At 50.7% G+C, this 27315-nt stretch overlaps 1 pseudogene; it reads right to left on the reverse strand.

The window, feature by feature from the left end:
- Positions 1-646: 646 nt before the first annotated feature.
- Positions 647-25159, reverse strand: LOC147109844 (uncharacterized; annotated as a pseudogene).
- Positions 25160-27315: the final 2156 nt, after the last annotated feature.

Raw genomic sequence — 27315 nt, forward strand, 5'->3', positions numbered from 1 at the left:
TGCCCACTCCCAGGGTGGCTCTTTCTCCGCGGCTCCGTTGGGTTTTTTAAACCCGGTTTTCTTCCTCTTTTAAACAACAAGAAGCCGCTTTTCCCCCTCACATGGGCGCCGCCATCTTCCCTCCGGTCCCGCGTCCCCGCGCTAAACCCGCCGGCCGGCGCACCTCACCCCGCCAACAAACGTTCCGCCTGACTCCCCTCGGGTCAGAGGCAATTCAGTCATTTTCAGAATAAAAAGAAAGACTTGCATTTATATAGCACCTTTCACGACCACCGGACGTCTCAATGCGCTTTTCAGCTAATGAAGTACTTTTGGAAGTGGAGTCACTGTTGTAATGTGGGAAACGCAGCAGCCAATTTGTGAACAGCAAGATCCCACAAACAGCAATGTGATAATGACCAGATCATGTGTTTTTGTTGCACCCACTATTAGAGCCAGGGGAACTTAAACAGCAGAAGAGAGGAGACTGGGGGAGAAAGAGCAAAGGATGGCAACGGATGGCCAAGGAGCTCCCTCGGGAGCTGCCAGCCCAGGAGCTATTTGTAAAACAATTGATCTTTCACAATTTTGTGCCCTCGACCGCTATCTATAACTGGCTAGAGGCTAAAATATATTAGCATTAAATAAACTGCTCAATGACAATGAATCAGATCACAATTTGCTTGTTTAATAATGTTTGAATAACTCTGTACACCAACATAGATTTTACTTGGACAATGTAGACAGAGAGCAACCAGTTTGCATGGAAATATTTTAAATACAATACACAATAATACAAATTAAAATACATTTTGGCCTGTCGAGCCTGTGTCAAATAAATTACACGTTTCAACCAACTTTACAATTTTCAAGTTCAGCTTCTGCTTAAACTTCTGTCGACACTTTCTTAAACTTTGAAAACTACAATAACAGTATTTTACTGAACATCTGTTCACGAAATCTCATGGGCAACAATTTTTCAGTCACTATATTTATTAACACAGTATATTTTGTGATCGGCACCTTTACCAACACAGATTTAACCAGACCGCATAAAGACAGCATCGATCCCAGCGATCTCTCACCATCAGAATAAAGGGGCTGTGACAGCTCGGTGGGACAAAGACTCACGGAGATTAAACACATTCAGCAGATGCTGCAGTTTATATCAGCGGGAACATTTTGAAATCCAATTCGGAAGATACAATTTCAGAGCGAGTGGGTCAGACATTAGGCTACAGCAACAGAGCCCCAAATCTCCAATCCTCACTGGGAGTGAGGAATTGTGGAATTTACCCTTATATTCCATCTTAATCCACACACAAATATTATCATAAAGAGTGATAGGTAAGAAGTATAAATATGAGTAATCTTTGAGATAACTAGTGGTTATTGAAGGCCATTCAAATAGAAAGAAATATTTAAACTTAGTCAAATTATAAATTGGTTACCGTTATCTTCATTATGTTTAAGAACATTTTCTCAGGTGAACTTTGAAAGCTGCTGAATCCTTGAAGAAATCCCCACAATGATGGCAGGTTTCAAAGCACGTGTGAGCTTTCAACTGATAGATGTAAACAAAACACTCTCCACATTCAGCACATTTATACGGCCTCTCTCCTGTGGATCCGCTGGTGTTTGTGGAGGTGCCCTGACTCTGTGAAACTCTTTCCACATTCAGTACATTTATACGGCCTCTCTCCTGTGTGGATCCGCTGGTGTCCATGGAGGTGCCCTGCCTGTGTGAAACTCTTTCCACATTCAGTACATTTATACGGCCTCTCTCCTGTGTGGATCCGTTGGTGTCTATGGAGGGTCCCTGATTCTGTGAAACTCTTTCCACATTCAGCACATTTATACGGCCTCTCTCCTGTGTGGATCCGCTGGTGTCTATGGAGGGTCCCTGAATCTGTGAAACTCTTTCCACATTCAGTACATTTATGCGGCCTCTCTCCTGTGTGGATCCGCTGGTGTCTCTTGAGGGCCCTTGAATCTGTGAAACTCTTTCCACATTCAGCACATTTATACGGCCGCTCTCCTGTGTGGATCCGCTGGTGTCTCTTGAGGGCCCCTGACACTGTGAAACTCTTTCCACATTCAGCAGATTTATACGGCCTCTCTCCTGTGTGGATCCGCTGGTGATTATGGAGGCTCCCTGCCTGTGTGAAACTCTTTCCACATTCACTACATTTATGCGGCCTCTCTCCTGTGTGGATCCACTGGTCTAGGTAAAAATCTCCTGATTTTATGCATTCTCTCCTGTGGACGGATTGTGTGAACGATCCCTGCCCATTTGTGCGTTGTGCAAGATACTTTATGCTGGAAGGAGGAGATTGTCCTGCTGAAATTTGTCCACTGGATTTTGGATGTCTTCTGATGTGTTTCTGAAGAAAATCTGCAGTGGCAAAAGCAACATTGCAATGAGGGCAAGGATGACACTCATCTCGGTGCACTTGTTGCCCTGCTGGAGAAGGAAGAAAGAGAAATTGTCAGTGTAATGAATCATTTAGAAGTTTCTATTGGTAGTACAATTTGTGGTTATTTCAGTGTAAACGCAGGGCTCTTTCGATGTTATTATTGGCCCAGAAATTCGGGTCGGGGGCTTCCCGCGGGTGCAAGCCCCCGACCTACACTTACATATCGCGCTGACATTTGAAGACTGGGCCTGCATGCATTTCCGGTCTGTGGCCCGGTTCAGCTCCCGGCGCGCTGTGCGTGCGTGATCCAGCGGCGTACTTAGTGCGATGAGCTGGCTGGGATCACGTGAGCACTGGGCAACCTGTCAAACTCATGAAAAGTCCAGGCGCCCAAAACACGACTTAAACTTTAAATAAAAGTTAAAAAAAATTCCAATAATTAAATTAACTATTTATAACTTTAAAAAAACTATTTTAAACAATTAATCAAATTTCTGCCAAAATTTTTTTTTCAAGAAATCGGGTCCAAAAATACACTTACCTTACTGTAAATTCTTTAAAAATAATAAACCTGTGGAAAAAAAATTCTAACTTTAATTATTAGACCACTTACCTTTCAAAACTAAGTCCTTACGTCTGCTTTTCACATTCGTAAAAGTGGAGGCCTTCACGCACGGACAAACCTGTCAGAAAAAACTAAGTTCAACGCGTACGCGCTGCCTCAAACGTCGCAAGGGAACCGCCTCTTAACCCCTTGGTTCAGAGGAGAGGAAATGCCGGTTTTCCGCGCATGCGCTGTGCATGCTGAAATCCGGCACTTCCAACGGGCCCACGCGTGAGTACCCCGTCCGTACTCATGCGTTGGGACCTGAATTACTGGGCCATTGTGAATTTAGAGCCTCCTCCAGTGAAAGAAGTAGTGAGGGGGGAATCATCAATAGTGTGTGTAGATTTAAAGGGCAGTCCCAGCCCCGCCCCCAGTATCAGCCCCAGATGCAGCCCCACCCCCAGTTCACAGTAACAGCCACGCCCCCAGGACCAGCCCCACCCATTGCCCCACCCCCCCCGGCCAAGTCCCGACCGCAGGCACAGCCCTGCCCCTAATCCCAGACCCCACCCCCCAGTCCCAGAGAGAGAGAGAGAGGGGCAGAGAGAGCCAGTGGGGCAAAGATAGAGAGATTGGGGCAAAGATGAGAGAGTGGGGAAGAGAGAGAGGGGGGCAGTAAGAGAGAGAAATGGGCAGAAAGAGAGAGGGCCAGAGAGAGAGTGGGGCAGTGAGAGAGCGTGGGACAGACGAGAGAGTGGGACAAAGAACGAGAGAGAGGGACAGAGGCAGCGAGAGAGGGCAGCAGAGATAGTGGGGCAGAGAGAGAGTGGGGCAGAGAGAGGCAGAGTGGGGCAGAGAGAGAGGCAGAGAGAGAGTGGGGCAGAGAGAGGCAGAGAGAGAGGCAGAGTGGGGCAGAGAGAGAGACAGAGAGAGAGAGTGGGGCAGAGAGAGGCAGAGTGGGGCAGAGAGAGAGAGAGTGGGGCAGAGAGAGAGAGAGAGAATGGGGGCAGAGAGAGAGAGAGTGGGTCAGAGAGAGAGAGAGTGGGGCAGAGAGAGAGAGAGAGTGGGGTGGAGAGAGAGACAAGGGGCGGAGAGAGAGAGAGAGGGGCGGAGAGAGAGAGAGGGGGCAGAGAGAGAAAAGGGGCGGAGAGAGAGACAAGGGGCGGAGAGACAAGGGGTGGAGAGAGAGGGAGAGTGAGAGAGGGGCAGAGAGAGGGGGAGGGGGGAGAGAGAGAGGGGGAGGGGGTGAGAGAGAGGGGAGAGAGAGGGGGAGGGGGGAGAGAGAGAGGGGGAGGGGGAGAGAGAGAGGGGGAGGGGGAGAGAGAGAGGGGGGAGGGGGAGAGAGAGAGGGGGAGGGGGAGAGAGAGAGGGAGGGGGAAGAGAGGGGGAGGGGGAGAGAGAGAGGGGGAGGGGGAGAGAGAGAGTGGGAGGGGGAGAGAGAGGGGGGAGGGGGAGAGAGAGGGAGGGGGAAGAGAGGGGGAGGGGGAGAGAGAGAGGGGGAGAGAGAGAGAGGGAGGGGGAGAGAGAGAGGGGGAGGGGGAGAGAGAGGGGGAGGGGGGGAGAGAGAGGGGGAGGGGGAGAGAGGGAGGGGGGAGAGAGGGAGGGGGGAGAGAGGGAGGGGGGAGAGAGGAGGGGGGGAGAGGGAGGGGGAGAGAGAGGGGGAGATGGGGGGAGAGGGAGAGGGGGGGAGAGGGGGAGAGAGAGATAGAGGGGGGAGAGAGAGATAGAGGGGGAGCGAGAGATAGAGGGGGAGAGAGAGATGGATGGGGAGAGAGAGATAGAGGGGGAGAGAAAGGGAGGGGGAGAGAAAGGGAGGGGGAGAAAGAGGGAGGGGTAGAGAGAGGGAGGGGGAGAGAAAGGGAGGGGGAGAAAGAGGGAGGGGTAGAGAGAGGGAGGGGGAGAGAGAGAGGGAAATTCGGCAGGGTGGGCAGGAGGTCAGGAAGTTGGATGGGGTGGGGTGAGGGTCAAGAAGTTGGGTGGGGTGGGGAGGGGGTCAGGAAGTTGCGTGGGGTGGTGAGGAGGTCAGGAAGTTGGGTAGGGTGGGGGATCAGGAAGTTGGGTGGGGTGGTGAGGAGGTCAGGAAATTGGGCGGGGTGGGGGGGTCAGGAAGTTGGGTGAGGTGGGGAGCAGGTCAGGAAGTTGGGTGGGGTGGGGAGGGGTTCAGGAAGTTGGGTACGGTGAGGAGGAGGTCAGGAAGTTGGGTGGGGTGGGGAGGGGGTCAGGAAGTTGGGTGGGGAGTGTGTCAGGAAGTTGGGCGGGTGGGGAGGAGGTCAGGAAGTTGGGCGGGGTGGGGAGGGGGTCAGGAAGTTGGGCGGGGTGGGGGGGTCAGGAAGTCGGGCGGGGAGGGGAGGGCGTCAAGAAGTTGGGTGGGTGGGGAGGAGGTCAGGAATTTGGGCGGGGTGGGGAGGGGGTCAGGAAGTTGGGTGGGGTGGGGAGGAGGTCAGGAAGTTGGGTGGGGTGAGGAGGAGGTCAGGAAGTTGGGTGTGGTGGGGAGGAGGTCAGGAACGTGGGTGGGGAGGAGGTCAGGAAGTTGGGAAGGTTGGGGAGGAGGTGAGGAAGGGTGGGTGGGTTGGGGAGGGGGTCAGGAAGTTGTGTGGGGAGGGGAGGGGGTCAGGAAGGTGGGTGGGGTGAGGAGGTCAGGAAGTTAGGTGGGGTGGGGAGGGGGTCAGGAAGTTGGTGGGGCAGAGAGAGAGTGGGGCAGAGAGAGAGAGTGGGGCAGAGAGAGAGGGGCAGAGAGAGAGGCAGAGTGGGGCAGAGAGTGAGGCAGGGAGAGGCAGAGTGGCGCAAAGAGAGGCAGAGGGGGCAGAGAGAGAGAGAGTGGGGCAGAGAGAGAGGCAGAGTGAGGCAGAGAGGGGTGGGGAGGGATCAGGAAGTTGGGTGGGGTGGGGGGGTCAGGAAGTTGGGCGGGGTGGAGAGGTCAGGAACTTGTTTGGGGGGTGGGAGATGGTCTTAACCCGCGAGGGTGAGCCCTGTCTGTTCCAAGTGAGCTCTGTTCTGTCTGGAGTACGCAGTCAGAATGGCTCGAATTACACTTTGCAAAGTAACTGATTACGTAGGCTGGGAGGATCTAATTACACATTCCAGAGAAACTGCTGGGTGTGTCTTGTCCTCCAAGGGGACCAATCAGCAATCAGGACTTGTCATCCAAGGGAACCAATCAGAGTTTTAGGTGTTGCAAATAAACACATCCTTTAAAGAATACTACCAAAGATTTCAAGGTTCATGCATTCAGTCTTTGAAATCCGCCAAGGAACAAGGTAGATATCACTACTCTTTCAATAACTTTTATAAACCAGAGTGAAATCAGTTTTCTTAAAATGGGACAGAAAATTAAACAGCAAGTGTTGAATAAAAGAGCAGGGGAACTGGCTGGGAGTTGCCAGTGGCCCCAACTGTGCAATGAAACTCATTGTATCGTTATACAGTGACAGGATCGGACAAAGTCAACATGGATTTACAAAAGGTAAATCGTGCTTGACTAATCTACTGGAATTTTTTGAGGATGTAACTGGTAGAATAGATAAGGGAGAACCAGTGGATGTGGTGTATTTGGACTTTCAAAAGGCCTTTGATAAGGTCCCGCATAAGAGATTAGCGTGTAAAGTTAAGGCACATGGGATTGGGGGCAAGGTGTTGACTTGGATAGAGAACTGGTTGGCAGACAGAAAGCAAAGAGTTGGAATAAACGGGTCTTTTTCCGAGTGGCAGGCAGTGACTAGTGAGGTGCTGCAGGGATCGGTCCTTGGACCCCAGCTATTCACTATATATATTAATGATCTAGACAAGGGAACTAGATGTAATATCTCCAAGTTTGCAGACGACACAAAGCTGGGTGGGCGTGTGTGCTGTGAGGAGGATGCCGAGAAACTCCAGGATGATTTGGACAGGTTGGGTGATTGGGCAGAAGCATGGCAGATGCAATATAACGTGGATAAATGCGAGTTATCCATTTTGGTGTCAAAAACAGGAAGGCAGATTATTATCTGAATGGCAATAGATTGGGAGAAGGGGAAGTGCAACGAGACCTGGGTGTCCTTGTGCACCAGTCACTGAAGGTAAGCATGCAGGTGCAGCAGGTGGTTAAGAACGCAAATGGCCTTCATAGCGAGAGGATTCGAGTACAGGAGCAAGGATGTCTTGCTGCAATTGTACAGGGCCTTGGTGAGACCACATCTTGAGTATTGTGTGCAGTTTTGGTCGCCTTATCTGAGGAAGGATGTTCTTGCCATGGAAGGAGTTCAGCGAAGATTCACCAGGCTGATACCTGGGATGGCAGGAATGACTTATGAAGAGAGATTGGTTCGATTAGAGACCTGGGCCTAGAAATTCGGTTGGTTGCACCAGCGATTAGCGCCTAAAGAGCCCGTCATTTGGGGCGTTACCCAATTTTCGGGCGGGCGCAGTGAACCCAGCGCTTCCTGCCATATTGAGTAGCCTTTTAGCGCCAGCGCTAATTCTTTGCGCCACCAGATCATGACGTCATTTCATTGTGCAACGCCTTTTTGGCGCCCCGTTCCGGAAATTCAGTGGCGCCCCCCTCTGTTCCGCCTGGCACTATTAGTGACAGTTGGATGGAACGTTACCAGGTCCTTCTCGTACTCGGGGGGCACTCTTTAAAGGGGACAGCACTAGTATAAAACCGGCAGCCATTTGGCCTGGCCATACTGCTCGCTGCTGGAGAGAGTTGTAGACCTTCAGTGGCACAGACTTGTTATTATTGAGCCTGAGGAGCCTTGGGACCTTCAGCCCTGTTCAGAGCAGTTGCATCCAGAAAGCTGACTGCGTCTTATTCGTCGGCCAGAATAATGGGAGCTGCTTTGGAGGGGAACGTCATCCTTGCTGAGCAACTGGCAGGGGCACAGAGACGGAGGGAGAGAGGGCCGGGATTGGCCAGAAGGAGGAGGGCCAATGGACGTCGCCAAATCCGACCATACGCTGCCAGGGTTTTCAGGCACCAGGTCTCCTACCTTACCATGTCGGAGGAGCAGTGTCAGTGAAGGCTGAGATTTGGTAAGGATGTTGTCTCGGAGCTGTGCCACCTGCTTGCTGGGGTTCTGCAGCCGCGGATACGGTGCAGGACCTCTCTGTCGGTGGCCGTGAAAGTCACTGTTGCGCTCAACTTTTACGCCAGCGGATCGTTTCAGGCAGCAGCTGGGGACATATCTAATATCTCTCAATTTGCGGTGCATTGCTGCATCCGGCAAGTTACAGCTGCCCTCTACAAAAGGAGGCGCGAATTTATCACCGTCCTTCTGACCCTGGAGAAGCAGGGGGAGCGCGCACAGGGCTTCGCGGCTATTGCGGACTTCCCCATGGTGCAGGGGGCCATTGATTGTACACACGTGGCTTTGCGGGTGCCATTGCAGAATCCGGAGGAGTTCCGTAACCGAAAGGGGTTCCACTCCCTTAATGTGCAGCTGGTCTGTGATCACCGGCAGATGATCATGGCGGTGAACGCACAATTCCCTGGCAGCAGCCATGACACCTTCATCCTGCGCCAGACCTCAGTGGCTGACCTTTTTGAGGCCCTGGCTCACTCACGAGGCTGGCTTCTGGGCGACAAGGGCTATCCTCTCTGCCCATGGCTCATGACCCTGCTCCGTTTGCCCACCACCCTGGCAGAAGAGCTTTACAACAGCAGCCATCAGGCCACCAGGAACATTGTGGAGCACACAATTGGTGTGCTGAAGCAGTGTTTCCGCTGTCTAGACCATTCGGGGGGGCGCCCTACAGTACTACATATGGCGCGCATCATTGTTGTCTGCTGCATGCTCCACAACCTGGCCATTCGATGCACCCAGCCAATGCCAGCCGACCCTCAAGGTCCAGCAGAGCAGGCGGACGAGGAGGTGGAGGAGGAGGAGGAGCATGCGGACGAGGAGGATCAGGAGGAGGAGGAGGAGCAGGAAGATGGGAGGGCTCCTGAAACTGGAAGGGCCGTTCGTCAGAGGCTCATAAGGACTCGGTTCCAGGCCCCTCGGACGCAATGGTGGCTGTGATTCGAACAGCGCCCTCCGGTTCGCTGTAAGCCTATGAAGGCATCGATAATTGTAAATAGTGTACAGCTGGAATGTAAATAAAAAGTTTTTTTTATTTTCAAACAAGTGTTTCCTTCCAGCATGACAACGTAATGGCAACAGAAATCATAACTAACAAACTAACAGATAACTGTGTGGCAACCTGCCGAAACTAACCAAACCATAACAAACAAACACAACAGGTGTGGACTGCCTTAAAACCGGAAAAAGAGACGTCTTAGCACCTCCCTCTACTGGTGACCCCTTGATGGAGACCGAGTCCTCTTACGAGGTCGGCCCCTTCCCTCCCTGCAGCTCCTCCATAATGGTACCCCAGTGGCTGGGTCAAGGCTGGGGACGCCTGCTGAGTGTCTGGAGGCGCTGAAGCTCCTGAGGGACGGCCTGGGCGACCTCTGGGCTTGGAGGTCCTGCAAGCAGGCTGCTCCAACTGGGCATGTCTGCTAGCAGTGTGCCGCGCAGGTGGTGGCAGCTGCCCTGCTGACGTGCCAGCGTTGGCATCAGGACTGGTCACATGCAGAGAGAGGACACCTGCACTGTGGTCGGCCGACACACTGGCACTCTGACGGTGCCGCACCGGATCATCTGCCGCTATCGACTGCTCCACAGATTCATGGCCTGCTGTGGCGCTGCAAGGGCCTGGGGTGATCCTGCCTGATGCAGCTACGGTGGCAGCAGTGAGTGTTCGCGTGGCCTCAATCTGCGTGTGGACAAGGCCAGCAAGTGACTGCGTGGCAGCAGTGAGGACCTGCGTGGCAGGATCCAATGCTTCAGAGAAGCCATGGACAGTCCTTTCCACTGCTTCGGACAAGGCCGGAACAGTCCTTTCCACTGCTTCGGACAAGGCCGGAACAGTCCTTTCCACTGCTTCGGACAAGGCCGGAACAGTCCTTTCCCCTGCTTCGGACAAGCCCTGGACAGACCTTTCCATTGCTGCCCCGAAGCCCTGGACAGTCCTTTCCATTGCTGCGCCAAAGTCCACCACACTCTTTGCCAGTGTGTCGATGGACTGAGGCATCCTCCCCACTGCATCCATAAGCTCAGCGTGCCTGAGCCGGGCCTGGGCGCTCATTTCCGCAAGGCTACGCACCTCCTCTGCACTCTGTGCAGCAGTCATGGTGGCCTGCCTCGCCCTCCGGGGAGACGGTCCCCGAGCGTCCCTACCCCCCGCGCGTTGCTGCAGGCCGCTGGTCCCTGCAACTGGCTCCTCATCGGAGCCCCCCTTCCTCCCCTCAAGGGAACTACTATCCCCAGTCTCCACATGCGGGGGCTCCCCTGAGGCTGGCATGGAGGGTCCGGCTTCCTCCTGGTCATCGCCTCCGGAGGCACTTGCACTGGCAGCTTGAGGGGCCGGCTCCCGAGCTGGTGATGCAGCATCTGAAAGCAGGGAGGTTGAAGAGTGGCTTTAGCAAAAGGACAGTTTGGCAGCAAGGGATGCAACAGTGCAGCAATGCTATGACATGGGTCCACATTGAGAAAGCATGCTGGCGGGGGAAACAACTGAAAGGTGACAGCTGTAATAGTTGAGAACCTTACCATCACTGTGGACAATGGGGTCGGCAGCTGCAGTGGTGACAGGACCACTCAGACGTCCTCCCACAATCTGGTGGACTCTCTCCTCGAGATCCGTCAGAGGCTCCACTTGAGGACGGCCTCCTCCGGTGCGAATCTGCTCCTTTCGATTCCACGCCAGCTTGGCCTGCAGGGCAAAGGACGGGAAGTGATGTTACATGATGCCCTGAGTTATCATCTCATGCCCCCCATGGTGGAAGAGCCCTTACATGATGCCCTGAGTGATGTTCTCATGCCTCCCATGGTGGAACAGCCCTTACATGATGCCCTGAGTCAAATGTGGATGTGTGACCAGAAAGGGCCATGGGTGCTTGCTGACAGATGGCCATTGGGGTATCGCGCACCCTGTAGCCATAAAGTCAGGTGCTCATGGAGGGATGCATAAGTTTACATTAACTCCACTCACCCTGACGACCCAAGTGAGGTCGTTGAATTTCTTCTGGCACTGGACAGGGCTCCTGGTCGCCATGCTGCTGGAGTTGACCCTCTGAGAAACATCCCTCCAAGCTCGTCGGTAGTCCTTATGATTAGGCCTCCTGCCATTGTCTGGGTATAGGACATCTCGCCGGCGCTCCACTGCGGACACCAATTCCTCCAGAGACTGAGTGCTGAAGCGCTCTGCTCTCTGCCTCACCCTCTCCATAGGATCCAAGTTTGTTGCGCCAGAGAAGGGCCTGCACCGATTTGCGGGCCTACAAGGCGCAGAGTGTGGATGCTGGAGCTGCCTGACCCACCCCTTTAAGAGCTGGCCGGCGCCTGGAAATCTCGTGGTCATCGGTAATTGAGAGCACCTGCGCTGCGGCTGGATGCCCCGATATTGGGTTGCGCCGGCATGTTATCGCCTTAGGTGCCCCGTGTAACGCCTGAACTCACGCCTCAATCACCTTTGGGGCGCTGCAACCCAATATCGCACGAGGTGTCGATAAGTTGCGCCTGGCTATAAAATTTGCACTCCACCAATTCTAACGCCCCAAGCGGGGCTATACCCAATTTCTAGGCCCTGGTCTTTGAAATCCTCCAAGGAACAAGGTAGATATCAATACACTTTCAATAACTTTTATAAACCAGTGTGAAAATCAGTTTTCTTAAAACTGGACAGAAAATTAAACAGCAAGTGTTGAATAAAAGGGAACTGGCTGGGAGTTGCCAGGGGCCCCAACAGTGCAATGAAGCTCACTGTATATCTTTATAAATAACAACAACAACTTATATTGATATGGCGCCTTTAACGTAGTAAAACGTCCCAAGGCTCTTCACAGGAATATTTATAAGGCAAAAAATTTGGCACTGAGCCACAGAAGAAGAAATTAGGGCAGGTGACCAAAAGCTTGGCCAAAGACGTCGGTTTTAAGGAACGCCTTAAAAGGAGGAAAGAGAGGTAGAGAGGTGGAGAGGTTTAGGCAGGGAATTCCAGAGCTTAGGGCCTGGGCAACAGAAGGCACAGCCACCAATGGTTGAGCAATTATAATCAGGGATGCTCAAGAGGGGTGAATTAGAGGAGCGCAGATATCGCGGGGGGTTGTGGGGCTAAAGGAGATTCCAGGGATTGGGAGGGGCGAGGCCATGGAGGGATTTGAAAACAAGGATGTGAATTTTCAAATCGAGGCGTTGCTTAACCAGGAACCAATGTAGGCCAGCGAGCACAGGGGTGATGGGTGATCGGGACATGGTGCGAGTTAGGACACGGGCAGCCGCGTTTGGATCGCTTCCAGTTTACGGAGGGTAGAATGTGGTAGGCCAGCCAGGAGTGCGTTGGAATAGTCAAATCCAGAGGCAACAAAGGCATGGATGAGGGATTCAGCAGCGGATGAGCTGAGGCAAGGGCGGAGATGGGCGATGTTCCGGAGGTGGGAATATGCGGTCCTAGTTATGCTGCGGATATGTGCTCAGTTGAGGGTCAAATATGACACCAAGGTTGTGAACAATGTGGTTCAGCATCAGACAGATGTTAGGGAGAGGGATGGAGTCAGTGGCGAGGGAACGGAATTTGTGGTGGGGACCGAAAACATTGGCTTTGGTCTTCCCAATATTTCATTGGAGAAAATTTCTGCTCATCCAGAACTGGATGTCGGATAAGCAGTCTGACAATTTAGAGACCGTGCAGGGGTCGAGAGAAGTGGTAGTGAGGTAGAGCTGGGTGTCATCAGCGTACATGTGGAAACATTCGGATGATGTCGCCAAGGGGCAACATGCAGATGATTAATAAGAGGGGACCAAAGATCGATCCTTGGGGGACAGCAGAGGTCGTCGTCGTACGTGTCTTCACACTGTTCCCTTTGGGGAACTGTATGAAGTGGTGGAAGGATTTCTGGCCGCGTTAACGCTCCTTCCGTGACCGTAACAGCAGAGGTAAGGGTGCGGGAGTGGGAAGAGAAGCCGTTGCAGGTGATTCTCTGTCTACGATTAGAATGATAAGAATGGTTAGGATAGGAGGCTAGTGAATTCAGAGGCGAGAGCATGATGGATTGAGATGGAGGTTGAAATCAGAGAATGAGAAGTCGTTCGGTGCAAAGGCTGGGGGAGGAAAGCAGTGAAGATATCGTGGGAATAACATTTTTATGATACTTGGGTGGGCGTTAGAGAAAGAGAATTTAAAATGAGAGGTGAGAGGCATGGACTAGGGTGAGATGCTCAAAGGAGGAGAAAGTGCCGGAGGAGTAGGGGGACAGACCAAGGTGTGATTTGGTGATGAGAGCCACACCACCACCATGGCAGTCCGCGCGGAGCAAGTGGTGGAAGGTATAGCCAGGCAGAGAGGCTTCATTTAACGATAAGGTGTCATCACCCCTCAACCAACTTTCCGTCAGGGCCATGATGTTGATGCAATCATCCACGACATGCTCATGGATGGCAAGGGCCTTGTTCACAAGCGAACGGATATTCTGGAGGGAGATGTGGAGAGGGTCGGCGATGGCTGCCCCATTGCCAGCGTCCAGTGTCAGCACTGTGGGGGATGAGTTGGATGGGGAGGAGTTTGGCAACATTTGCCCCAGTGGGCATGTTGGGTGGGAAGGTCGGCGAGAGTCGGATGGGACAGTTGGGGTTGCTACTCGTAAGGAGGCAGCAACGAGTGCCTCGACGGGCCCTTCATAAGATGCCAAGAGAGGCACAGAGGGAATCTGTAAGCTTATCTAAGAAGGAAACAAACCTGGGATGGCGGCAGAGAGTAGGAAGGTCGAAGAGTAATGAAGGATTGGGGTAGGGATTTGGGAGGGCAGTGTATCCGAGAGAGGAGAGATGAAAGGGGGCATGACGACAGGAGAGAGCAGTCAGGGAGGGACAGAGAGCAAAGGAAAAGAGGGGGAGAAAGTGGAAATGTACTGAATGGCTCGGGTCCGGAGCGGTAGCCAAAGTGCACACATGAATGGACACGGGAAAAGCTCAGGTTATAGAGACCTGTTTAAATGTAGTAATTAATGGGATACATATTTCCTGGTAGCAGGGAATGCTCAATTATTCAACTTGAGCGACTCCAAGTAAGTTTTCTAATAACATAATGGCCCAGAATTCGGGTCTCCACGGGTGAGTACGCACGGGGTACTTACCCGTAAGCCCAATGGAAGTGCCAGTTTCCTGCATGCACTGCGCATGCGCGGGGAACCGGCACTTCCGTTCCCCTGAAAGAAGGGGTTCAGAGTTCGAACGCGTGCGCCGGAGTGGCTGCGCATGCGCATCGAACTTACGATTTTTTTGCAGGTTTTCCCGGGAGGGTAAGTCTCCAAAAGTTAGACATGTAAAAAGCAGTCGCAAGGCCTGCTTTTTACAAGGTAAGTGGTGAATTAATTAAAATTAAAACATTTTTTCCACAGGTTTATTATTTTTAAATACTTTAATGAAAGGTAAGTTTATTTTTAGCTCCGTTAGAAAAAATAAAATCATTTTTTTCAAAAATTTTAATTATTGTTTAAAATAGTTATTTCATGTAGTTTATAATTTATTTAAAAATGTGATTTAAAAAAAAAATTATTTGAAGATTTAGTGATGTTTTGGGGCTTGTAGTGTTTATAAGTTTGACAGCCCTTCCTGTCAAACTTATGAATGAAGCATTCCCTGCTCCGATTGGCTCCCCATGGCCCACGTGATCCCAGGGGACGCATTGAACTAACTGCGCCCCTGGGATACGCAGGCACTGCGCGCCGGCAGTTGGAGGAGGCCCAGGATCGGAATTCCACGGGGGCCCACAGCTCAACGGCCGGCGCGCAAGGTAAGTGCAGGTCGGCGGCTTACACCCACGGGAAGCCCTCGACCCGAATTTCTGGGCCATTATCCAAAAAATATTTATATTTATAAAACTCATAAATATGGATTCTAGCTATGTGATAAATATTCTATTTTCCCTGACATTGGGCAGTCAAAAAATATTTATATTTATAAAAATGTATACTAACTATATAAGTATTCAATTTTCCCTGAAATTGGGCAGTCTCAAGTCAAGCAAGGTTAGAGAATGGGGGAATGACTGGACCAAGGTGTGGAAGAGAGAATGAGAGAGGGGGAAATGGGAGAGTGTAGCACTGCCTCCATAGAGGGTGGGGGTGGGAACAATGGCTTAGCCGCCTTGGAGTTTATGGGGAACAGCCTCAATCAGTGTTGTGGGGAGAAACACGACCTCAGTGAGGGATTGGGGAATATTGCTTCAGCTGCGGGGGGCAAGGGTGTGTAACACTGTCTCAATGGAGGTGTGGGGAACAATGTCTCAGTAGGGGTGGAGGTGTAACACTGTCTCAATGGAGGTGTGGGGGGACAATGTCTCAGTGGGGTGGAGGTGTAACACTGTCTCAATGGAGGTGTGGGGAACAATGTCTCAGTGGGGTGGGGGTGTAACACTGTCTCAATGGAGGTGTGGGGAACAATGTCTCAGTAGGGGTGGGTGTGTAACACTGTCTCAATGGAGGTGTGGGGAACAATGTCTCAGTAGGGGTGGAGGTGTAACACTGTCTCAATGGAGGTGTGGGGACAATGTCTCAGTAGTGGTGGGGGTGTAACACTGTCTCAATGGAGGTGTGGGGAACACTGTCTCAGTAGGGGTGGGGGTGTAACACTGTCTCAATGGAGGTGTGGGGGAACAATGTCTCAGTAGGGTGGGGGTGTAACACTGTCTCAATGGAGGTGTGGGGAACAATGTCTCAGTGGGGGTGGGGGTGTAACACTGTCTCAATGGAGGTGTGGGGAACAATGTCTCAGTGGGGCGGGGGTGTAACAGTGTCTCAATGGAGGTGTGGGGAACAATGTCTCAGTGGGGTGGGGGTGTAACAGTGTCTCAATGGAGGTGTGGGGGAACAATGTCTCAGTGGGGGTGGGGGTGTAACACTGTCTCAATGGAGGTGTGGGGGACAATGTCTCAGTGGGGGTGGGGGTGTCACACTGTCTCAATGGAGGTGTGGGGACAATGTCTCAGTAGGGGTGGGGGTGTAACACTGCCTCAATGGAGGTGTGGGGGACAATGTCTCAGTGGGGTGGGGGTGTAACACTGTCTCAATGGAGGTGTGGGGAACAATGTCTCAGTAGGGGTGGGGGTGTAACACTGCCTCAATGGAGGTGTGGGGAACAATGTCTGAGTGGGGTGGGGGTGTAACACTGTCTCAATGGAGGTGTGGGGGACAATGTCTCAGTAGGGGTGGGGGTGTAACACTGTCTCAATGGAGGTGTGGGAAACAATGTCTCAGTGGGGTGGGGGTGTAACACTGTCTCAATGGAGGTGTGGGGAACAATGTCTCAGTAGGGGTGGGGGTGTCACACTGTCTCAATGGAGGTGTGGGGGAACAATGTCTCAGTAGGGGTGGGGGTGTAACACTGTCTCAATGGAGGTGTGGGGAACAATGTCTCAGTGGGGTGGGGGTGTAACACTGTCTCAATGGAGGCGTGGGGAACAATGTCTCAGTGGGGTGGGGGTGTAACACTGTCTCAATGGAGGCGTGGGGAACAATGTCTCAGTGGGGTGGGGGTGTAACACTGTCTCAATGGAGGCGTGGGGAACAATGTCTCAGTGGGGTGGGGGTGTAACACTGTCTCAATGGAGGTGTGGGGAACAATGTCTCAGTAGGGGTGGGGGTGTAACACTGTCTCAATGGAGGTGTGGGGAACAATGTCTCAGTAGGGGTGGGGGTGTAACACTGTCTCAATGGAGGTGTGGGGAACAATGTCTCAGTAGGGGTGGGGGTGTAACACTGTCTCAATGGAGGTGTGGGGAACAATGTCTCAGTAGGGGTGAGGGTGTAACACTGTCTCAATGGAGGTGTGGGGAACAATGTCTCAGTAGGGGTGAGGGTGTAACACTGTCTCAATGGAGGTGTGGGAAACAATGTCTCAGTGGGGTGGGGGTGTAACACTGTCTCAATGGAAGTGTGGGGAACAATGTCTCAGTAGGGGTGGGGGTGTAACACTGCCTCAATGGAGGTGTGGGAACAATGTCTCAGTGGGGTGAGGGTGTAACACTGTCTCAATGGAGGTGTGGGAAACAATGTCTCAGTGGGGTGGGGGTGTAACACTGTCTCAATGGAGGTGTGGGGAACAATGTCTCAGTAGGGTGGGGGTGTAACACTGTCTCAATGGAGGTGTGGGGAACAATGTCTCAGTAGGGGTGAGGGTGTAACACTGTCTCAATGGAGGTGTGGGAAACAATGTCTCAGTGGGGTGGGGGTGTAACACTGTCTCAATGGAAGTGTGGGGAACAATGTCTCAGTAGGGGTGGGGGTGTAACACTGTCTCAATGGAGGTGTGGGAAACAATGTCTCAGTGGGGTGGGGGTGTAACACTGTCTCAATGGAGGTGTGGGAAACAATGTCTCAGTGGGGTGGGGGTGTAACACTGTCTCAATGGAGGTGTGGGGAACAATGTCTCAGTGGGGTGGGGGTGTAACACTGTCTCAATGGAGGTGTGGGGAACAATGTCTCAGTGGAGTGGGGGTGTAACACTGTCTCAATGGAGGTGTGGGGGGACAATGTCTCAGTGGAGTGGGGGTGTAACACTGTCTCAATGGAGGTGTGGGGGACAATGTCTCAGTAGGGGTGAGGGTGTAACACTGTCTCAATGGAGGTGTGGGAAACAATGTCTCAGTGGGGTGGGGGTGTAACACTGTCTCAATGGAGGTGTGGGGAACAATGTCTCAGTGGGGTGGGGGTGTAACACTGTCTCAATGGAGGTGTGGGGGACAATGTCTCAGTAGGGGTGAGGGTGTAACACTGTCTCAATGGAGGTGTGGGAAACAATGTCTCAGTAGGGGTGGGGGTGTAACACTGTCTCAATGGAGGAGTGGGAAACAATGTCTCAGTGGGGTGGGGGTGTAACACTGCCTCAATGGAGGTGTGGGGAACGATGTCTCAGTAGGGGTGGGGGTGTAACACTGTCTCAATGGAAGTGTGGGGAACAATGTCTCAGTAGGGGTGGGGGTGTAACACTGTCTCAATGGAGGTGTGGGAAACAATGTCTCAGTGGGGTGGGGGTGTAACACTGTCTCAATGGAGGTGTGGGGAACAATGTCTCAGTGGGGTGGGGGTGTAACACTGTCTCAATGGAAGTGTGGGGAACAATGTCTCAGTAGGGGTGGGGGTGTAACACTGTCTCAATGGAGGTGTGGGGAACAATGTCTCAGTGGGGTGGGGGTGTAACACTGTCTCAATGGAGGTGTGGGGAACAATGTCTCAGTGGGGTGGGGGTGTAACACTGCCTCAATGGAGGTGTGGGAAACAATGTCTCAGTGGGGTGGGGGTGTAACACTGCCTCAATGGAGGTGTGGGGGTCAATGTCTCAGTAGGGTGGGGGTGTAACACTGCCTCAATGGAGGTGTGGGAAACAATGTCTCAGTGGGGTGGGGGTGTAACACTGCCTCAATGGAGGTGTGGGAAACAATGTCTCAGTGGGGTGGGGGTGTAACACTGTCTCAATGGAAGTGTGGGGAACAATGTCTCAGTAGGGGTGGGGGTGTAACACTGTCTCAATGGAGGTGTGGGGACAATGTCTCAGTGGGGCGGGGGTGTAACACTGTCTCAATGGAGGTGTGGGGAACAATGTCTCAGTGGGGTGGGGGTGTAACACTGTCTCAATGGAGGTGTGGGGAACAATGTCTCAGTGGGGTGGGGGTGTAACACTGTCTCAATGGAGGTGTGGGGGACAATGTCTCAGTGGAGTGGGGGTGTAACACTGTCTCAATGGAGGTGTGGGGAACAATGTCTCAGTGGGGTGGGGGTGTAACACTGTCTCAATGGAGGTGTGGGGGACAATGTCTCAGTGGGGTGGGGGTGTAACACTGTCTCAATGGAGGTGTGGGGAACAATGTCTCAGTGGAGTGGGGGTGTAACACTGTCTCAATGGAGGTGTGGGGGACAATGTCTCAGTGGGGTGGGGGTGTAACACTGTCTCAATGGAGGTGTGGGGAACAATGTCTCAGTGGGGCGGGGGTGTAACACTGTCTCAATGGAGGTGTGGGAACAATGTCTCAGTGGGGTGGGGGTGTAACACTGTCTCAATGGAGGTGTGGGGGACAATGTCTCAGTGGGGTGGGGGTGTAACACTGTCTCAATGGAGGTGTGGGGAACAATGTCTCAGTGGGGCGGGGGTGTAACACTGTCTCAATGGAGGTGTGGGGAACAATGTCTCAGTGGGGCGGGGTGTAACACTGTCTCAATAGAGGTGTGGGGAACAATGTCTCAGTAGGGTGGGGGTGTAACACTGTCTCAATGGAGGTGTGGGGAACAATGTCTCAGTAGGGGTGGGGGTGTAACACTGTCTCAATGGAGGTGTGGGGAACAATGTCTCAGTGGGGTGGGGGTGTAACACTGTCTCAATGGAGGTGTGGGGAACAATGTCTCAGTGGGGTGGGGGTGTAACACTGTCTCAATGGAGGTGTGGGGAACAATGTCTCAGTAGGGGTGGGGGTGTAACACTGTCTCAATGGAGGTGTGGGGGTCAATGTCTCAGTAGGGGTGGGGGTGTAGCACTGTCTCAATGGAGGTGTGGGGAACAATGTCTCAGTGGGGGTGGGGGTGTAACACTGTCTCAATGGAGGTGTGGGGAACAATGTCTCAGTAGGGGTGAGGGTGTAACATTGTCTCAATGGAGGTGTGGGGGACAATGTCTCAGTAGGGTGGGGGTGTAACACTGTCTCAATGGAGGTGTGGGGTACAATGTCTCAGTAGGGTGGGGGTGTAACACTGTCTCAATGGAGGTGTGGGGTACAATGTCTCAGTAGGGTGGGGGTGTAACACGGTCTCAATGGAGGTGTGGGGTACAATGTCTCAGTGGGGTGGGGGTGTAACACTGTCTCAATGGAGGTGTGGGGAACAATGTCTCAGTAGGGGTGGGGGTGTAACACGGTCTCAATGGAGGTGTGGGGAACAATGTCTCAGTGGGGTGGGGGTGTAACACTGTCTCAATGGAGGTGTGGGGAACAATGTCTCAGTAGGGTGGGGGTGTAACACGGTCTCAATGGAGGTGTGGGGAACAATGTCTCAGTGGGGTGGGGGTGTAACACAGTCTCAATGGAGGTGTGGGGAACAATGTCTCAGTGGGGTGGGGGTGTAACACTGTCTCAATGGAGGTGTGGGGAACAATGTCTCAGTGGGGTGGGGGTGTAACACAGTCTCAATGGAGGTGTGGGGAACAATGTCTCAGTGGGGTGGGGGTGTAACACTGTCTCAATGGAGGTGTGGGGGACAATGTCTCAGTAGGGGTGGGGGTGTAACACTGTCTCAATGGAGGTGTGGGGGACAATGTCTCAGTGGGGTGGGGGTGTAACACTGTCTCAATGGAGGTGTGGGGAACAATGTCTCAGTGGGGTGGGGGTGTCACATTGTCTCAATGGAGGTGTGGGGAACAATGTCTCAGTAGGGGTGGGGGTGTAACACTGTCTCAATGGAGGTGTGGGGAACAATGTCTCAGTAGGGTGGGGGTGTCACATTGTCTCAATGGAGGTGTGGGGAACAATGTCTCAGTAGGGTGGGGGTGTAACACTGTCTCAATGGAGGTGTGGGGAACAATGTCTCAGTGGGGTGGGGGTGTAACACTGTCTCAATGGAGGTGTGTGGGGAACAATGTCTCAGTGGGGTGGGGTTGTCACATTGCCTCGGCAGGCATTAGAAAATATCACTTTGGAGGCAATATGTGAAAACATTACTAGATATAGGGGGTGGGGCAGTATTTCCGTGTCCAAAAATATGATAACCTCTATCAGCCTCGGCTCAGTATTTCGCACTCTCACCTCGGAGTCAGAGGTTGTGGGTTCATGTCCCACTCCAGAGACTTGAGAACATAATCCAGGCTGACACTGCAGTGCTGTACTGAGCGAGTGCTGCACTGTCAGAGGTGTCATCTTTCAAACCGTGCTAAACTGTGTCCTTGTCAGCCTGTTACGTTGGACGAGAACAATCTCATTACCAGACCATTTATCTCCTTGCTGTTTGTGGGATCTTGCTGTGTGGAACCTGTGCTGCTGAATTTGTGAACAGAACGACAGCGATCACTCTTCTCAAAGTGACTCAATGGTGTAAAGGACTTTGGGCCATCCCGAGTACATCCAACGCTCGATGTGAGAGCAATTCGTTGTTCAGCTGGAAAGTAGGACGATGAATTTTAAGGGGGCAGTTCCTGACCTCAGGGCCTATTCTACTGTGGATAACAACCATTGTCTGAGAGACAACAGTGAGACCAACTGAGGATCATTGACACACCAAAGAGTCACTGTAGAGGGATCAGGAGGGGAGACACTTGCTGAATTCATCCCTTCCCAGTCCAAGAGTACTGAGGGCAACTATCCCACCTCACCTACTGTTCAGGTAGGGAAACTGGGAACCGTTAAAGCAGATACAAAACTTAGTTGCACCTCAAGCTTCCATCTGCTCTCTATCCTCTATTAGAACATAAAAGTCACAAGTCAGTCAATTATCATAGAACCATACTGCACAGCAGGAGGCCATTTGGGCCATCATGTCTGTGCCGGCTCTTTGCAGAGTTATCCGATTAGTACCACTTCCCTGCTCTTTCCCCATAGCCTGCAATGTTTTCCTTTTCAAGTATATGTCCAATTCTCTTCTGAAAGTTATGATTGAAGCTGCTGCCAGCACCCTTTCAGGCAGTCCGTTGCAGATCATAACAACTCGCTGCGTAAAAAGACATTTCCTCATCTCTCCTGACTTTTTTGCCAATTATCTTTGTCCTCTGCTGTGCAGATTCTATGATAATTGACTGACGTGACTTTTATGTTCTAATAGAGGATAGAGAGCAGATGAAGGCTTGAGGTGCAACTAAGTTTTGTATCTGCTTTAACGGTTCCCAGTTTCCCTACCTGGCAGTCCGTTGCAGATCATAACAACTCGCTGCGTAAAAAGATTTTACCTCATCTGCCCTGATTTTTTATCTTTGGCCTCTGGTTACTGACCCTCCTGCCAGTGGAAACAGTTTCTCTCTATCTACTCTTATCAAAACCCCACATCATTTTGAACATCTCTATTAAAAATGCCCTTAACCTGCTCTGCTCTAAGGAGAACAACCCCAGCTTCTTTAGTCTCTATACATAACATAATAACATAAGAGTTCTGACGAAGGGTCATCGACCTGAAACATTAACTCTGTTTCTCTCTCCACAGATGCTGTCTGACCTGCTGAGTATTGCCAGCATTTTCTGTTTTTATGTTATATTATATAAGAACATAAGAATTAGGAGGAGGAGTCGGCCATACAGCCCCTCGAGCCTCCTCCACCATTCAATAAGATCATGACTGACCTTCGACCTCAACTCCACTTTCCCGCCCGATCTCCATATCCCTTGATTCCCCATGATTCCAAAAGTCTATCTATCTCAGCATTGAATATACTCAATGACTCAGCATCCATAGCCCTTTGGGGCAGAGAATTCTAAAGATTCACAACTCCCTGAGTGAAGAAATTGCTCCTCATCTCAGTCTTAAATGGCCAACCCCTTATCCTGAGACTCTGCCCCCTAGTTCTTGACTGTCCAGCCAGGGGAAGCAGCCTCTCAGTCTACCCTACAATCGCCCTCAGAATCTTATATGTTTCAATGAGATCACCCCTCATTCTTCTAAACTCCAGTGTATAGGCTCAATCTACTCAATCTCTCCTCATAGGATAACCCGCTCATCCCAGGAATCAATCTAGTGAACCTTTGTTGCACCGCCTCTAAGGCAAGTATATCCTTCCTCAGATAAGGTGACCAAAACTGTGCACAGTACTCCAGGTGTGGTCTCACCAAAGCCCTGCACAATTGTAGCGAGACTTCCTTAATCTTGTACTACAGCCCCCTTGCAATAAAGACCGTCTTGCCATTTGCCATCCTAATGGCTTGCTGTACCTGCTTGCTAACTCTGTGCTTCCTGTATGAGGACACCTAAATCTCTCTGAACACCAACATTTAATAGTTTCTCACCATTTAAAATATATTCTGTTTTTCTATTCTTCCTACCTCAGATTTCCTCACATTATACTCCATCTGCCACCTTATTGCCCACTCACTTAACCTGTCGATACCCCTTTGCAGGCTCTTTGTGCCCTCCTCACAGCTTACTTTCCCACCTAGTTTTGTAACGTCAGCAAACCTGGATACATTACACTCGGTCCCTTCATCTAAGTCATTCATATAAATTGTGAATAACTGAGGCCCAAGTACTGAAAGGCTTTGACATTCCTTCTAAAGTGCAGTGCACAGATTTGGGCACAATACGCTAGCTGAGGCCTAAACAGTGATTTATAAAGGTTTACTATAATTTCCTTGCGTTGGTACTTCATGCCGCTATTGATAAAGCCTAGGGTCGCAAATGATTTATTAATAGCCTTAACAATATGCCCTGCCACCTTCAAAGACTTGAGTATGTGAATCCCAAGGTGTCTGTTCCTGCACCCACTTTAAAATGTTATCATTTAATTTATGTTGCCTCTCCTCAGTTTTCCTTCCAAAATGCATCACTTCACACTGCTCTGCATTAAATTTCATCTCCCATGTGACTGCCCGTGTCATTAGTCTATCTACATCTTCCTGAAAACTTCTACTATCCTTTTCACTGTTTACTACGTTTCCAAGCTTTGTGTCATCTGCAAACATTGAAATTATGCCCCCAATAGTCAAAGTCCAGATCATAAATATGTATCAGAAAGAGCAGGGGTCCTAATACTGACCCCTGGGGGATACCACTGTATACTTCCCTCCAGTCTCATAAACAACCATTCAGCACTACTCTTTGCTTTCTGTCTCATGGCCAATTTTGAATCAACGCTAACATTCCCCCTTTGATCCCATGGGCTTCAATTTTGTTAACAAGTTTATTACGTCACACTTTATCAAACACCTTTGAGACTGTAACAGAAAACAAATGATACTTTGGCTATAGTTCCCAATTTTGGTCAGAATCCTTACATTTTGGTTCTTGTTTTGCCACCGACATTGTGGTCCATTTGATACCGAGTTCCTTGGCATATTCATCACCATACCAGACCAGCAGCTCGCACCGAGGAGGAACAGGCTTGCAGGTCCTGTAATAAATTTTGCCGCAGTGCTGAAAGGCTACAAGGTTCTGCTCCTCCTCCTGTCTGGCACAGTTAACAAACCTGGAACATAACATACAAATTGTAAGTGTAAATGAATTCACTCTCTTCTGTATAAGGTAAAAACACACAGTTTATTATATGAAGTGCTTCGGGAGAAGAGTTTAAAGACTCCGCAGTCTAGTAACCCTCTTCTCGCTGTCACTGTGGTAGCGAAACTCCTTTTATACATTTTATGAGCCGGATAAGCAAAATATTACACACAAATGTCTTCACTCAATCATGTTCCCTTAGCAACAATTCCCTTGTCCAATTATACACTTTCAATACCAACTTAATTATAGTTTGTGCCTTAAGCTGAGTTTGTTTTGTCTTAGGCTGTGTTTGTTTTGTTGCTTCCTTGGTGGACTTCATGTTGTTCTGCACGTACACAGTTTGATTGCTGACATTACTTGCCGCACTCAGATCGGCGGAGCCATTTTGTCTTGGTTCATGTCCCTTATTTATAATTTCACTTCTTACAGTCCCTCCTGTTGGTCCCTGGCCAAACCCAATTGGCCCGGGGAACCATTCTGATATGATTAGTTCTTGTATCCCATTGCTTGTATCGATCATTCTTTTCTGGTTGTATTCGGAATCTTTTAGATGAACAAGTCAGTTCGTCCTTGATAAACTTTTACAACCGGGGCTGCAGGAGCAACATGTTTGGCCATCTGGGTACAGCAACATTTCAACAATAAAAACATACAATATATCACGATTACTATTACAAAGAACAATATCAGTCCCTGTACCAGTGAGGTCCCAAGCGATCCCAACCAACCAGTCGCCCAATTCCACAGGGTCGAGGTAAGTGGTTGTTTGAGTTTCTCCACTTCCTTTCTTATGTGCTCGGCCAAGTTCTTAATTTTCTCCGATTTGTGTGGGATATATGTGCAACATTCAGTCTCTATTAGCACACACGTGCCCCCTTCTTTGGCTAATAAATAATCTAAGGCCATTCTGTTCTGTAAGGCCACTGTACGGAGTGCCACCATTTCTGCTCTAATGTCACTGATAGCCTCGGCCGTATCATTGGCTGTGGTTTCTAATACCTTCTCCAGCCTTCTCATCTCGTCCATGGTCAGTCCTACCCCCAACGGGGCTAGCAGGACACCAAAGAATCATTGAGATGTAGTCAGGTCTCTTTTCTGTACATGATTTCCCTGTACTTGAGAGGTGGTGCACAAACCTAGTATAGGGGACTACGTAGTCTAGGTAGCAAGACCCAATCCAGGTCGGTGGCAACCATGGGTATGCTTTGTGACCACAGATAAAGTAAGTACCATTATAGGAGGTGAGATTTTGAACTACAGACTCACAGACTGTCCATCTCCATCTGATCCCTTCCATATCCTTTCCACTTGTTTTGTTTAGAACATTTGTTAGTTCAAAGAAACCCTGCCCCCAGTTCTGTGTCCTATTAATCTTCGTAACACTAAAAGACAGGGTACAATTACTATGTCCCACTGCTTGTCCTCCTGTTTCATTTCTACTTAAACATATCGTCCCCTGTGGCCTTCCAGCTCCCAAGGTGTTATCTGAATCATTAAAATCACTACTGCCGTTTCGGCGCATGACCCATTCAGCCGTCTCTGATGCATTAAAGGGGATGGGTCTCAAGGGGATGCCTCCCCTCGAGTGGATGGGCACATGTGCACATACCCAACATCCCTTTGTTTTTCCTGCTTGCGCTGCAGATTGGTACGACATATACAAAAAGGTATTTACATTTAGTTCTCTGGGGTTTCTCTTATTGCTCTCCGGCTCTGGAGCCTGCCTCAGTATTAACAGACAGACCCCCAATAAACACGTACATAACACCAAAATTAATTTTACCATTTTTACATCAATTTATATCCACACTTATAGAAATTAACAATGTTCAAAAAGGCGTCCTTGTGTCAATTCTATCCAGCCGTCTCAATTTCTTCTTCAGCCGTCTCCCTGGTGAAGGTTTATTCTGAAAGGCTGGACAGACATAATTATCTGGACGGTGATCAAATCGTCATACTATGCTTACACTATGTTTTTGTCCTTGTATATCTCTCCCCGCTGTTGGTCATGATATGAGCCAGTATTTTTCGCAACAAGGACAACGTGGCCCATACATTTAATCGGGGTTGTACACTTTCAACTGTGTCCAATGTTTCCATCTACCCACCCCCTTGATGTCAACACAGGCACAGGTATCCCCGCTGATGATGACTTGATAAGGTCCTGACCATTTTGGGGCAAAACCGGGTTTACCAGGTAAAACTTTTACCATGACTTGACTTCCCGCGGGAGGGACAGCCGGAAACTCGAGCAGACTTGTTTTGTCATCTGCCGCAGCCTGCTTATCTCTAATTTGTTGTCGCATTTCTTTTAATTGGTTGCTTAGTTCGAGGACATAGCAGCGCAGCCTATCCTTTAAAGGCCCTACATCAGTTCCTCTGGTAATTATACCTTCTGGGAGTAACATTGCCCTCCTAATCATTAGCTCGTATGATGTTAAACCGGTGGTACGATTTGGGGTAGCCCACAGTTTCATTAGGATGATGGGCAGTACATCTACCCATGTTTATCCCATGTCACGGATTGCCTTTGCGAGTGCCGTCTTTAGGGTGCGATTCCTGCGTTCCACCATCCCAGAACTTTGGGGGTGGTAGGGAATATGAAACTTCTGTTTTATTCCCATGAGTCCACACATTGCCTTCATGATCGCTCCAGTGAAATGGGTTCCCTGATCGGAGTCAATTTGGAGGGGCATTCCCCATCTAGGGATAATTTCCTCTGCCAAAATACGTGCCTAGTGGTAGCGGTGCAATTGTGGGTTGGGAAAGCCTCGACCTATCGAGTGAACTGGTCGATAATGACCAGGCAATACTGTTTCCCCCTTGACGCGGGGAGCGGACCCGTGAAATCGATCTGGATATTTTCCCAGGGTCCCCTGGGACGTGGCTGGTGCGCGAGTCGTATTTTGACCGGGCGACCTGGATTATGCTGGGCGCATGTAACACAGCGTTGGCAGTGTTTGGCCATGTCCCACCCCATAGTCGCTACTGCTTTCCCCCTTTCGCTGTTTTATCATCATTATACGTCCCTTGTTTGGTGAGGATCCTCCCAGGGCCGCCTGGACTGCCGTTTTGAAGGGGTCGTAAGCAACCCTTTGATTCGCCCTATCTGCATTTAGGTTAAGTAATGCCCACTGTCCACTTCGGAATCCTCCCTGGTCTCCAGGCCCTCCTACATCTCT

The sequence above is a fragment of the Somniosus microcephalus genome, chromosome 12, assembly GCF_052327205.1.
Source record: "Somniosus microcephalus isolate GS21.2 chromosome 12, FLI_Smic_1.0, whole genome shotgun sequence".
NCBI lineage: Eukaryota > Metazoa > Chordata > Chondrichthyes > Squaliformes > Somniosidae > Somniosus > Somniosus microcephalus.